Source organism: Triticum aestivum, chromosome 7B, assembly GCF_018294505.1.
Source record: "Triticum aestivum cultivar Chinese Spring chromosome 7B, IWGSC CS RefSeq v2.1, whole genome shotgun sequence".
In the NCBI taxonomy this organism is placed as follows: domain Eukaryota; kingdom Viridiplantae; phylum Streptophyta; class Magnoliopsida; order Poales; family Poaceae; genus Triticum; species Triticum aestivum.
In genome coordinates, this window is record NC_057813.1 from 31,817,279 (window position 1) to 31,830,490 (window position 13,212).

The window sequence follows — 13,212 nt, forward strand, 5'->3', positions numbered from 1 at the left end:
ATTTTACAGAGCTCGCCGGAGTTCGCCGGTGCGATCCAAGGGGCTCGGGTGGTTGTGGGGCCTCACCGAACGAAGAAAACTCGACGCGGGTGGGGGTGGGGGTGGCGGAGGAACACAGACGGTGGGGGCCGGTGGTCCAGCCGGCGGCCCGTGCGGTGTTCTGTATGGGAAGAATCACAGACGAGGAAGAAGAAGGGTTAGGATATGTAGGATCATCATCCAACCGCCTGAAATGGTCGAGAGACAGTTGGGAGTTGCATTCTTAATGCGCTCTGGTTCATCATGTGGGGGCACTGCGCAACCAACATTTTATTATCCAAAATCTACTTGCTCTTCTTTACCATGTTCGATAGAGCTGTGACACAAAACGTAGGACCGACTCCAGCAGACTGTACCCATACTTTACTGGCCACACCACTAGCCCCACCACACAGGACCTGCACTCCAGCAAAAGGTATACCGATTTCATTTGCCATAGCACCAGCCGTACCACAGAAAAATCCCACTCCAGCAAAAAGTACATCAAGTCCACCGAACGAAGACCTATCCCAACTGCAGAGACGGCCAATTCCTGCAGATTGGAACCCCATTCCATTTATTCCCAGTTTAAAATACAATGCTTTCAATGTTGTTAGGGACTACGTGCATATATTCCCATCATGGGAAGATTATTGTGAAGACAAACACCATTTTCACATCTTCCTGTCCAACTTATGTGTAAGTGCTATTATTCATGGTTATTATTTTCCTGTTTTCTGCTGATTGAACACATCAATGATTTACATTACATTGTTGTAACTAGGCAAGGGTCAATCTGGATAGTCATGACGAGGAAAGCTTGCTTGTGCTTTTCAAGGAAGCATTGCAGCAGTATCGGTGTTACCTGAGGAAATCACAATTTGGTGGCAAATCTATAAACGAATTTCGGTGAAGTCTCCTGTGCTAAATTTAGAAGACATTGAATGGAAAAACATTGTTATGCACTGGTCTCGTTCCCAGGATGAGGTACTGTCTATGAAATCACATGACAATTTGAACTTCTACTTTTCCGCATGTGCCTTACGGATCTTGTTTGCAGGAAATCTGCTCGAAGAAGAATTCCGGTATGAAAAGAACGACAGGATATCGCAAATATGCTGCCCGCTGCTTTGCTCTTGTTAGTACATGTTGTCCTGTATCACTGTACTTGCATACATACCTGGTTCATTATGTGACAGCAGTATGCATGATAGCTTGCTTATCAATTGTTCGCTCCAAATTCTTCAGTATCCAATGCCAATGTTTTTTTAGCTCTGCATTGTTCTTGTAAGTACATGTTGTCCTTTATCAGTGTACTTATAATGACAGGTAGTTGTTCATGTACCATCACTCTGCAGCTTATTTTCCTTTGCCCTCCATTTTCTACACATCAGATCTATATTTACTCTTACCATAAGGTTGGTACTGAAGAAGTTTACCTGTGCATTGCTCTTGGCTGTACCTTTTGCCTGTATCGATGCACTTACATTTATAGCTACTTGGTTATGTAGCATCACTCTTCATCTTATCTTAAATATTCTCCATTTTTTCATATATTATCACATCTATATTTACTCTTAACAAAATGTAGAATAAAGGCAATGCTTATGAAGAAGATTCTGTGGTAAATCTTGAATTGCCCCCCCCCCCCATCAGCATGGACAAGGCCTTTATAGAGCCTGTCTTCACCAATAATGTAAGTTTTTCCATCTCAAGCCTTCAAACTTTGTTGTATATATTTGGTTAGGCATGACTGCAACAGCTGTTTATTTTTGGTGTTTGCATCAAATTGCATGTTTAAAGTTTATTATGTACTCCCTCCGTTCCAAAATAGATGACCCAATTTTGTACTGAAGTTAGTATAAAGTTGGTTCATCTATTTTAGAATGGAGGGAGTAGTTCATAAACAAAAGTTTGTCCTTTCTCAATTTAAGTTTTCAGTTGTACAACCAAGTTCCTTATTCATACCATGTAAATTAAAGTATACGGAGCAAGTGATCTTCTTTTGCACTGCATGTATGCTTCTGTTCTTCATCCGTAATCCAGTGGTGTGGTGAACCTACCCACTACAGCACAATGTCATATTCTGCAATGTCTTAACTATGAACAATGTCATATCATTCTACTACTCCCTCCGTCCGAAAATACTTGTCATTGAAATGGATGTATCTAGATGTATTTTAGTTCTAGACACATCCATTTTGATGACAAGTAATTCCGGACGGAGGGAGTATTATTTAAACCGTCTCTTTATTTGCCAATCTGAAATGGGATAAATTGACAGCACACTAACCATTGATACTTATGAGTTCTTGATCTGTAATCCAGTGGTGTCGTGAAGCTGCCAACTCCTTCACAATGTCATTTCCTGCCATGTCTTGACCTGAACTGTGTTAATGCAATTTTAAACTGTGTCACTTTATTCGTCAGTAAGAAATGTGATGAATTGTCAGCACTGATACTTTTATGTGCAAAACCTGTCATCTGTCTGCTTGTTTATCTTTCAGAGTGAGGAAGATTTAAGTGTTGAACAAGCGCAGTCTCATCATCTCACTCAGCTGCTTGTGCTGCAGCTCCCCAGCAGGGCTAACCTTTCTTGAACTCTATTAAAGTGCTGTCAGTTTTGTATATTATTTTGTCGGCGTATTTATTTGCACTGGTGGCGATCTTTGATGCCAGTGTATGTAATTTACTGTCTGCTTGTGCTTTATTATCATAGTGGCGAACTTTGATGCCCAGTGGATGTAATATGCTGTAATTTCTTTATTGTATAGTCTAGGTTTTTTCTTATTCATGATGCTGCAGTTATTTTACTGTCTTCACAGTAAATCGGCCAAACCGTAAAATTACGGTACATAATCGGGCCGTCATGCAATCACGATGTAGGTTGGGCCTGAAACGTGCCGAACAGCTAACAGGCCGGCAGCAACCCGAAATGAACCCCGGCCCATGATTGTGCGAATCAAATCACAGGCTTTTAACAGGCCAAAATTGTCTCGGTCCTTGTTTGGCCCAATCAGATATCGGCAGCGAGCAGGCCGGATGCAAACCGGGCCATAGTTAGGCCCAACTATATGATGGGAATTTAACAGGCCGAAATTAATATAGGGCCGAAATGTTAAACGGGTCCTTAAGAGGCCAAAACTAAGTGGGCCTCTAGCAAGTGGGCCCAAAACCATAGTGTCCAGTTGACGGGCCGAATCTGATATGGGCCATAATTTAGCCCATAGCCTCTTAAAGGGCCGTACCTGATCTGGGCCGTAATTTGGCCCAGAACGTGGTAGACTTTTAACGGGCCGGATCTCATATGGGCCACTATTAGGCCCAGAACGTGGCAGGCCATTAATGGACCAGATCAAATATGGGCTGGCATTTGGCCCAAAACATGGCAGCCGGTTAATTGGTCGGCCTACTAGGGCCCTCAAATTCTTGTGGGCCTACAGCTGGGCCGACCCGTTAATGTCGGCGAAATCTCGTGGGCCTTTACCCGGGCCGGCCCATTATGATCCGCAAGAATCTTGTGGGCCTTTACCTAGGCCGACCCATTATGGCAAACAAAAATTTTGTGGGCCTTTACCTAGGCCGGCCCATTATGGCCCGCGAAATCTTGTGGGCTGTTAGCTGGGCCAGCCCATTATGGCCCGCAAAATCTCATGGGCCTTTAGCTGGGCTGGCCCATTATGGTCCGCAAAATCTTGTGGGCCTTTAGTTGGGCCGGCCCATTTAAACTTGATGGGCCGGTCCACGTGTCAACATATCATAGGCGCGTCTTGCCCATTGGATGAGTGACACCTGTGCCAGCGCGGACCTGACACGTATCTCCTCCAATCAATGATGATTTTACACGTGGAAAATCCCCATTGGTCGGGGCTGTTAACGGGTTATAGGATCCAAAACCCGACCCAATAGCTTAACAGCGTTCCGTTACGGTGGATGCCACGTGTTGGTCACCCTTGACGAAAGCACTTCTGTGACCCGCAATTTATCGTCATGGAAGTGGACACTTCCGTCATGATAATTTTGGTAATGTCATGGAACACTTCTACGACAGCACATGTATGACTATCTTGATTCTGTCATAAATTTGTCATGGATGTACATGCATGACAAAAAACGCGACCTACTGTGATAAACACGTATCATCACAGAAGTGTACTTTTTTTGTAGTGAATACATGTCGCAGCCGCCAATGCTTGCTGAGCAATCTGCTTCTCTCATCTAGATTCGGACGGGAGCAATCCTCTATGAACAACACCAGAACCATCAGCAGCCACTGCAAGTACGTCTTCAGACACCGATCCAACACGATCGCTCGTGATAACCCACAAGTATAGGGGATCGCAACAGTTTTCGAGGGTAGAGTATTCAACCCAAATTTATTGATTCGACACAAGGGGAGCCAAAGAATATTCTCAAGTATTAGCAGTTGAGTTGTCAATTCAACCACACCTAGATAACTTAGTATCTACAGCAAATTATTTAGTAGCAAAGTAGTATGGAAGTAACGATAACAGTGGCAAAAGTAACAGTAGCAGTTTTGTAGTAATTGTAATAGCAGCAATGGTAAAGTAAATAAGCAAAGCAAAATATGTGAAAAGCTCGTAGGCATTGGATCAGTGATGGATAATTATGTCGGATGCGATTCCTCATGTAATAGTAATAACATAGGGTGACACAGAACTAGCTCCAATTCATCAATGTAATGTAGGCATGTATTCCGAATATAGTCATACGTGCTTATGGAAAAGAACTTGCATGACATCTTTTGTCCTACCCTCCTGTGGCAGCGGGGTCCTAATGGAAACTAAGGGATAGTAAGGCCTCCTTTTAATAGAGAACCGGACTAAAGCATTAACACATAATGAATACATGAACTCCTCAAATCACGGTCATCACCGAGAAGTATCCCGATTATTGTCACTTCGGGGTTGTCGGATCATAACACATAATAGGTGACTATAGACTTGCAAGATAGGATCAAGAACTCACATATATTCATGAAAACATAATAGGTTTAGATCTGAAATCATGGCACCCGGGCCCTAGTGACAAGCATTAAGCATAGCAGAGTCATAGCAACATCAATCACAGAACATAGTGGATACTAGGGATCAAACCCTAACAAAACTAACTTGATTACATGGTAAATCTCATCCAACCCATCATCGTCCAGTAAGCCTATGATGGAATTACTCACGCACGACGGTGAGCATCATGAAATTGGTGATGGAGGATGGTTGATGATGACGATGGCGATGAATCCCCCTCTCTGGAGCCCTGAATGGACTCCAGATCAGCCCTCCCGAGAGAGATTAGGGCTTGGCGGCGGCTCCATATCGTAAAACACGATGAAACTTTCTCTCTGTTTTTTATCCACGAAAGCAAATATGTGGAGTTGGAGTTGAGGTCGATGGACGTCTAGGGGGGCCAAGAGGCAGGGGGCGCGCCCAGGGGGAGGGCGCGCGCCCCCCACCCTCATGGACAGGGTGTGGGCCCCCTGACACTATTTCTTTCACCAGTATTTTTTATTAATTCTGAAAAGTTGCTCCGTGGATTTTCAGGTCATTCCGAGAACTTTTATTTCTGCACAAAAATAACACCATGGCAGTTCTGCTGAAAACAGCGTCAGTCTGGGTTAGTTTCATTCAAATCATGCAAGTTAGAGTCCAAAACAAGGGCAAAAGTGTTTGGAAAAGTAGATACGATGGAGACGTATCAAGTCCCCCAAGCTTAAACCTTTGCTTGTCATCAAGAAATTCAGTTGACAAGCTGAAAGTGATAAAGAGAAACTTCTACAATCTCTATTTGCTCTTGTTGTAAATATGTAAAGCTAGCATTCAAGTTTTCAGCAAAGATTATGAACTAACCATATTCACAATAACACTTAGGTCTCATGTTTACTCATATCAATGGCATAATCAACTAGCGAGCAATAATAATAAAACTCGGATGACAACACTTTCTCAAAACAATCATAATATAATATAACAAGATGGTATCTCGCTAGCCCTTTCTGAGACCGCAAAACATAAATGCAGAGCACCTTTAAAGATCAAGGACTGACTAACATTGTAATTCATGGTAAAAGAGATCCAGTGAAGTCATACCCAATATAAATTAATAGTAATGCATGCAAATGACAGTGGTGCTCTCCATTGGGTGCTTTTTAATAAGAGGGTGATGACTCAACGTAAAAGTAAATAGATAGGCCCTTCGCAGAGGGAAGCAGGGATTTGTAGAGGTGCCAGAGCTCAATTTTGAAATAGAGATGAACAACATTTTGAGCGGTATACTTTCATTGTCAACGCAACAACTATGAGATCTCGATATCTTCCATGCTACACACATTATAGGCGGTTCCCAAACAGAATGGTAAAGTTTATACTCGCCCACCACCAACAAGCATCAATCCATGGCTTGCCCGAAACAACGGGTGCCTCCAACTAGCAACAATCCTGGGTGAGTTTTGTTTTAATTATTTTGATTTGATTTGATCTTTTGATCATGGGACTGGGCATCCCGGTTACCAGCCATTTTCTCGTGAATGAGGAGCGAAGTCCACTCCTCTTGAGAATAACCCACCTAGCATGGAAGATACAGACAACCCTAGTTGATACATGAGCTGCTCGAGCATACAAAACAGAACTTCATTTGACGGTTTGGAGTTTGGCACATACAAATTTACTTGGAATGGAAGGTAAATACCGCATATAGGAAGGTATGGTGGACTCATATGGAATAACTTTGGGGTTTATGGAGTTTGGATGCACAAGTAGTATTCCCGCTTAGTACAGGTGAAGGCTAGCAAAAGACTGGGAAGAGACCAAATAAGAGAGCGACAACAGTCATGAACATGCATTAAAATTAATCAATACCGAGTGCAAGCATGAGTAGGATATAATCCACCATGAACATAAATATCGTGAAGGCTGTGTTGATTTTGTTTCAACTACATGCGTGAACATGTGCCAAGTCAAGTCACTCGAACCATTCAAAGGAGGATACCACCCTATCATACCACATCACAACCATTTTAATAGCATGTTGGCACGCAAGGTAAACCATTATAAGCTCTTAGCCAATTAAGCATGGCATAAGCAACTATAATCTCTAATTGTCATTGCAAACATGTTTTTCATAATAGGCTGAATCAGGAACGATGAACTACTCATATTTACAAAAACAAGAGAGGTCGAGTTCATACTAGCTTCTCTCATCTCAATCAGTCCATCATATATCATCATTATTGCCTTTCACTTGCATGACCGAACGGTGTGTATAATAATAATAGTGCACGTCCATTGGACTAAGCTGGAATCTGCAAGAATTCAATTCAAGAGAGAAGACAAGGTAATATGGGCTCTTGGTTAAATCAACAATCATGCATATTAGAGCCACTAAACATTTTCATTATGGTCTTCTCCTCTCGACCCCCAAAGAGAAGAAAAGAAATAAAACTATTTACACGGGAAAGCTCCCAACAAGTAAAAGAAGAACGAGAAATCTTTTTGGGTTTTATTTTAATTACTACTACAGGCATGGAAATTAAACTAACTATTTTTTGTTGGTTTTCCTAAGGTTTATCAAACACATAAGAAGAAAGCTAGAAAAAGAATTTAAACTATGTTGGGGATATAACTATTTGTGTAAGCCGCCCAGGAGGGGCCGGGTTACGCAAAGAAGACTCATCAGAAAGAAGCCTAAGGCCAAGCATGAAGATGGTGGTTCATATCAGGGTTTAAGGCCCACAGGCAGCTTAAGGCCCGTAGTAGTAAACCGCCATGATGATATAACTTGTAACATAAGGTAGATTTGACTAGTCACCGAGCCGGACACTGTATATGAGCCGGCCGGGACTCCGTAGGCTGCAGGGCGTCCCTCGTGTATATAAGGGGACGACCCGCTGGTGGCCTAGGGCAAGAAACAACTGATCGAGAGCCGGGCATAGCGTATCTCGCTCCCTGGTCATCGAAACATCAATACCAACCCAACTAGATGTAGGCCTTACCTTCACCGTAAGGGGCCGAACTAGTATAAATCTCTCATGTCCTTTGTCCCGATTAACCCCTTCAAGCTTCCTAGTTGCGATGGCTCCACAACTAAGTCCATTCACTAGGACATCTGACATGACAATTCCACGACGTTGGCACCCACCGTGGGGCCAGTGCACGGTGGATTTGAGTTCTTGAAGGGCAACTTCGAAGGGCTCAAGGGATACATAGTAGGCCGGATGACCAAGAGTCATCGCGGCAAGATCTACATCGACGATGAAGGCTGGGGCCCCAACGCCGACTCAATTGAGTACGGGTACCGGGTCCCCTTCGGCGGAATCCATGTTTTCATCGGCCGGATTGGTGAGCCGGGACCTGAGCCGGACAACTGCATCGACCTCATCGAGACGGCTCAGCGCGCGAGACCCAGCCGAGTTCAACCCGTCATGAAGCGTGCCTTCGTGGGCTGCATCCAAGGAGAGGAGCTTCCTGAAGGATCTGAAGATGGTGGTGAGACGGCCATCCTCTCTGACGGTGATTCATCCGCCGGTTCAACGAATTCGCTGTACCAAGTGTAAGACGGCGTGCTCGGGGGCTGTTCCGATGGCACCAGTATTCCGGACCTCTATGAGCCGCCAAGATGGGCAGGAGTCTTCATGGCTGGGACTCAACCCGGCCAAAATTCAACGGCTGCAACAACAAGAACATCTGGTATAGGAGCGGCCGGGGCAGGAGGCCCTGTGCGCCCGCCGGCTCAGGTGCTGATAGATCTCATGGATAAGCTCACGGCCCTATTAACCGCTACAGTTATTCCCGCAAATAAAGATGAGCATGACGCGGAGGTGGCGCGGGTGCACGAGGAGATAGCTCGGGCCAAGGAGGGCTTGGCAGCTGAGGACACCAGGTTAGCCATAGAACGGGCGGCTTTGGATGCGCGGGCACAGCGGTTACAGTCAGAAGCCTACCAGCTCACGATGAGCCTAAATGCGTCTAACAAGGTGATGAGGAGGAGACATCAGAAAACCCAGTCCCGTTACCTCCGGTTTATGATCCTCGGAATCTCTTTGCTACACCCGGAGCCGGCCCAAGTAACCTGCCAGATACAAATCAGTTTATGACAACAGGAATAGGAGGACCGGCTCAGCCTCGGGAGATGGCACCTCCTCATGGGAGCATGGCGCCGCCCCGTTACGTGTCGATTCCGCCGGGTCACTTTTCCAACCCCATGGAGAATTTAATTGCAGCATCGGCGCGCTTGGCGGCTCTCCTAGTAGACGGTGATGACCCGACAGAGGTGGAAACCCAGAGGGTCAGAGAACTTCTCCAGACGGCCCTGGCTCAGCGAGAGACTTATTCTTATAGCCGGAACAGGATTCATTCAACTCCTCCGCCTTGGTTAGCACCGCCTCGTCAAAATCGGAGTCCAAGTTACAGCAGCACATGGAGTCAGAAGCTTTATCAAGCAACGCCCAGCGCCGTAACCAGCCCGGTGGCTATAACCCGGTGCAAGACCGAATACGTCAGGAGAACGAGCGGGCGGCTCAGCTAGCGGCTCAACAAACGGCTCATCAAGAATTCCCAGAGTATCGGGTGACTTCCGTTGAGACGGGAGTGGCTACTAGAACCGGCGGTGTTCCTTGTTTGGTATCGGCTCTGCGTAATGTATGTTTGCCAAAGGACTTCAAGGGACCTCAAAAGGTGCTGAATTACACGGCCGACTTACAGCCCGGAGCGTGGATTGAAAGTTATGAGATGGCCATGGAGCTGTTGGAGGTCAGCGACGCAGCAATGGCTAAGTACTTCACCATGATGTTAGATGGAACGGCCCGGTCTTGGTTAAAAGGCTTGCTACCCAATTCCATTAATTCGTGGGCAGAGCTAAAGGCCCGTTTCATCCAGAACTTCAAGGACACTTGCAAGCAATCTATGTCGATTGTGGACTTGACAAATTGTAAGAAGGAGGAGGGTGAATCCACGACTCACTGGGTACGCCGGGTCAAGGAGATAATACGTTCGTCTGACAAGATGGATGCTGGCTTTGCAGTCCTTATGTTGGAAAAGAACTGTCGCTTTGAGCCGCTGAGACAGAAACTGGGGCGCCTTAAGCGTGATTGCAATGACATGGGTACGCTGATGGCAGCTTTAGTCAAATACGCCGACTCTGACAGTACCAAGGATCCCGCGTCTGATGAGGAAAGGACAGGGAAGGGAAAGAAGAACGACAATGCCAAGGGTCCTTAGCATAACCCGGCGAATCAAGGAGGTAATAATAAACGTAAGGCTGATGGTAGCTTGGAGTTTGTGGCTAACACCAATGCGCAGGGCAACAATCAACGACGTAAGGGGAGACCACCTCCTCGGTCCGGCGGGTCAAGCAGCATAACCCGATGAATCAAGGAGGCAATAAGCGTAAGGCGGAGGGTAACCCGGAGTTTGTGGCCAATGCCAATGCGCAGGGTAATAATCAGAGACGTAAGGGAAAACCGCCCCCTAGATCTGGCGGGTCAGGCTCATCTCTTGAGCAGCTACTCAATAAGCCTTGCCCGAGACACGGCACCCGGGAATGACCCGCCACCCACTTATGGAAAGACTGCGCGATCATGAAGGCTTTCAAGAATTCCAACATGTTTGATGGCAATCATGGGTCGGGCGGCGGCTCAGGAGCTGGTGGTTTTCATGGCCCGGGCGGCGGTTCAAGCTCCGGTTTTCAGGGACATCAAGGCGGTTATAACCAGCAGCAGTCTGGTCAAGGGGAGCAACAGCAGCAGCAGTCGGGTTATCAAAGCAACCCGAAACAGCTGAATAGTGGGCAGTATCACGTGTTCACCACCAGCTTGTGCAAACGTGACCAGCAGATTCACAAGAGGGCCGTGAATTCTGTTGAGTCGGCGGTTCCCCTTTATTTGAGGTGGTCAGAACAGCCCGTTGTGTGGAGCAGGGCGGATCACCCCCTCCTGGTTGATAATCCGGGTCAGTTAGCCTTGGTGGTAGCACCTCAGGTTGGTGGATATAAATTCACTAAAGTACTCATGGACGGGGGTAGCAGTAGCAATATCCTCTAATATGAGACCTTTCGGCGCATGGGGTTAACTGATAAGAATTTGAGGACATCCAACACTGTTTTCATGGAGTGGTTCCTGGTAAGTCGGCTTACCCAGTTGGCAAGATTGAACTGGAAGTGGCCTTTGGAGATGAGTATGACTCCAGGGCTGAGAAATTGGCGTTTGAAGTGGTCAAAATCAGGAGTCCGTATCATGCTATGTTTGGGCGACCGGCTTATCCTAAGTTCATGGCACGGCCGTGTTATGTTTATTTGCAGCTCAAGATACCGGGTCACAAGGGCACCATCACTGTGCATGGGAGTCAAAAGGTAGCCTTGGAATGTGAAGAGGGCGACGTGGCTTATGCTGAGTCCGTTTGTGCAGTAGAGGAGTTAAAGTTTTATCAAGATAATGTTGACCCGGCGGATATGACCTCTTTAAAAAAGCCAACTACAGAGCATGACCCAGCATTGAAGTTTAAATCGGCCGCCAAGACGAAGCTTGTTGACTTTACTCCAGGTGACTCTTCTAAGCTATTCAGCATCAGTACCAATTTGGATCCTAAATAGGAAAGCACGCTCATCGAGTTCATCCGTGAGAACCGGGACATCTTTGCATGGAAACCTTCTGACATGCCAGGTGTACCGAGGGAACTCGCTGAGCACACTCTCAATATTGATCCAAAGTATAAGCCGGTTAGGCAGTTTCTTTGACGGTTCAACGAAGAGAGACGGAAACCTATTGGAGAGGAAGTCGCCCGGCTCCTAGCGGCCGGGTTTATTGTGGAAGTTTTTCACCCGGAGTGGTTGGCTAACCCGGTGCTTTTTTCTTAAAAAGAACGGGACCTGGAGGATGTGTGTGGATTACACGGACTTAAACAAGGCTTGTCCAGCTGATCCCTTTGCTCTCCCCCGTATTGATCAAATCATTGATGCTACGGCGTGTTGTGAATGTTTGAGTTTTTTGGATGCTTACTCTGGTTATCATCAGATCAAAATGGCAGTTAAGGACCAGGAGAAGACGACTTTCCTCACTCCGTTTGGAGCCTTCTGTTATGTATCTATGTCGTTTGGGCTCAAGAGTGCTCGGGCGACTTATCAGCGATGTGTGCAGAACTGTCTCCACGATCAAATTGGGCGCAATGTTCATGCTTATGTGGATGACATCATGGTGAAGTCCAGGGAGAAGGAAACCTTGATATCTGACTTGAAAGAGACCTTTGATAATCTCCGGGTTTATAAGATGATGCTTAACCCGGCCAAGTGTGTGTTTGGTGTACCTGCAGGCAAGCTCTTGGGTTTTCTGGTCTCAAATAGAGGCATTGAAGCTAATCCGAAGAAGATCAAGGCGATTACCTCTATGGCTAAACCGGCGTGCATCAATGATGTTCAGCGACTGGCGGGTCGAGTTGCTGCTTTAAGCTGGTTCATAAGCCGGTTAGGTGAGAAGGCCCTACCGCTATATCAGATGATGAAGAAAACGGACATTTTTGTCTGGAGTGATGCTGCTGATGCTGCCTTTGAAGATTTAAAGAGACAGTTGTCTGAGCCACTGGTCCTTGCAGCTCCCATTGACAAAGAGCCATTGATGTTATATGTGGCTGCTAATTCACGAGCTGTCAGTGTTGCCATCATGGTGGAGCGTAAGGAGGCAGGCAAGGAGCATCCAGTCCAATGGCCGGTTTACTATATCAGTGAGGTGCTTATTGAGTCTAAACAAAGGTATCCACTTTGGCAGAAACTTGTTTACGGAGTGTTTATGGCAAGCCGGAAGCTGAAGCAGTACTTCCAAAGTCATCCTATAACGGTGGTAAGTTCTGCCCCTTTGGGGGACATCATCCAGAACAGGGAAGCCACAGGACGAGTCGCCAAGTGGGCTATTGAGCTCGGGCCTCATGGTTTGAAGTATATGCCATGTACTGCTATTAAGTCTCAAGCCTTGGTGGACTTTATCAATGATTGGACAGAGTTGCAGGCACCAGAGGAGAAGCCGGATAACACGTATTGGACTATTCACTTTGATGGGTCTAGGCAATTAGAAGGCTCGGGGGCTGGAGTTGTTTTAACTTCCCCTCGAGGTGCCAAATTTTGTTATGTGCTCCGGCTTATGTGTCCTTGTACTAACAATGCAGCTGAGTACGAGGCCTTACTCCATGGTCTCCG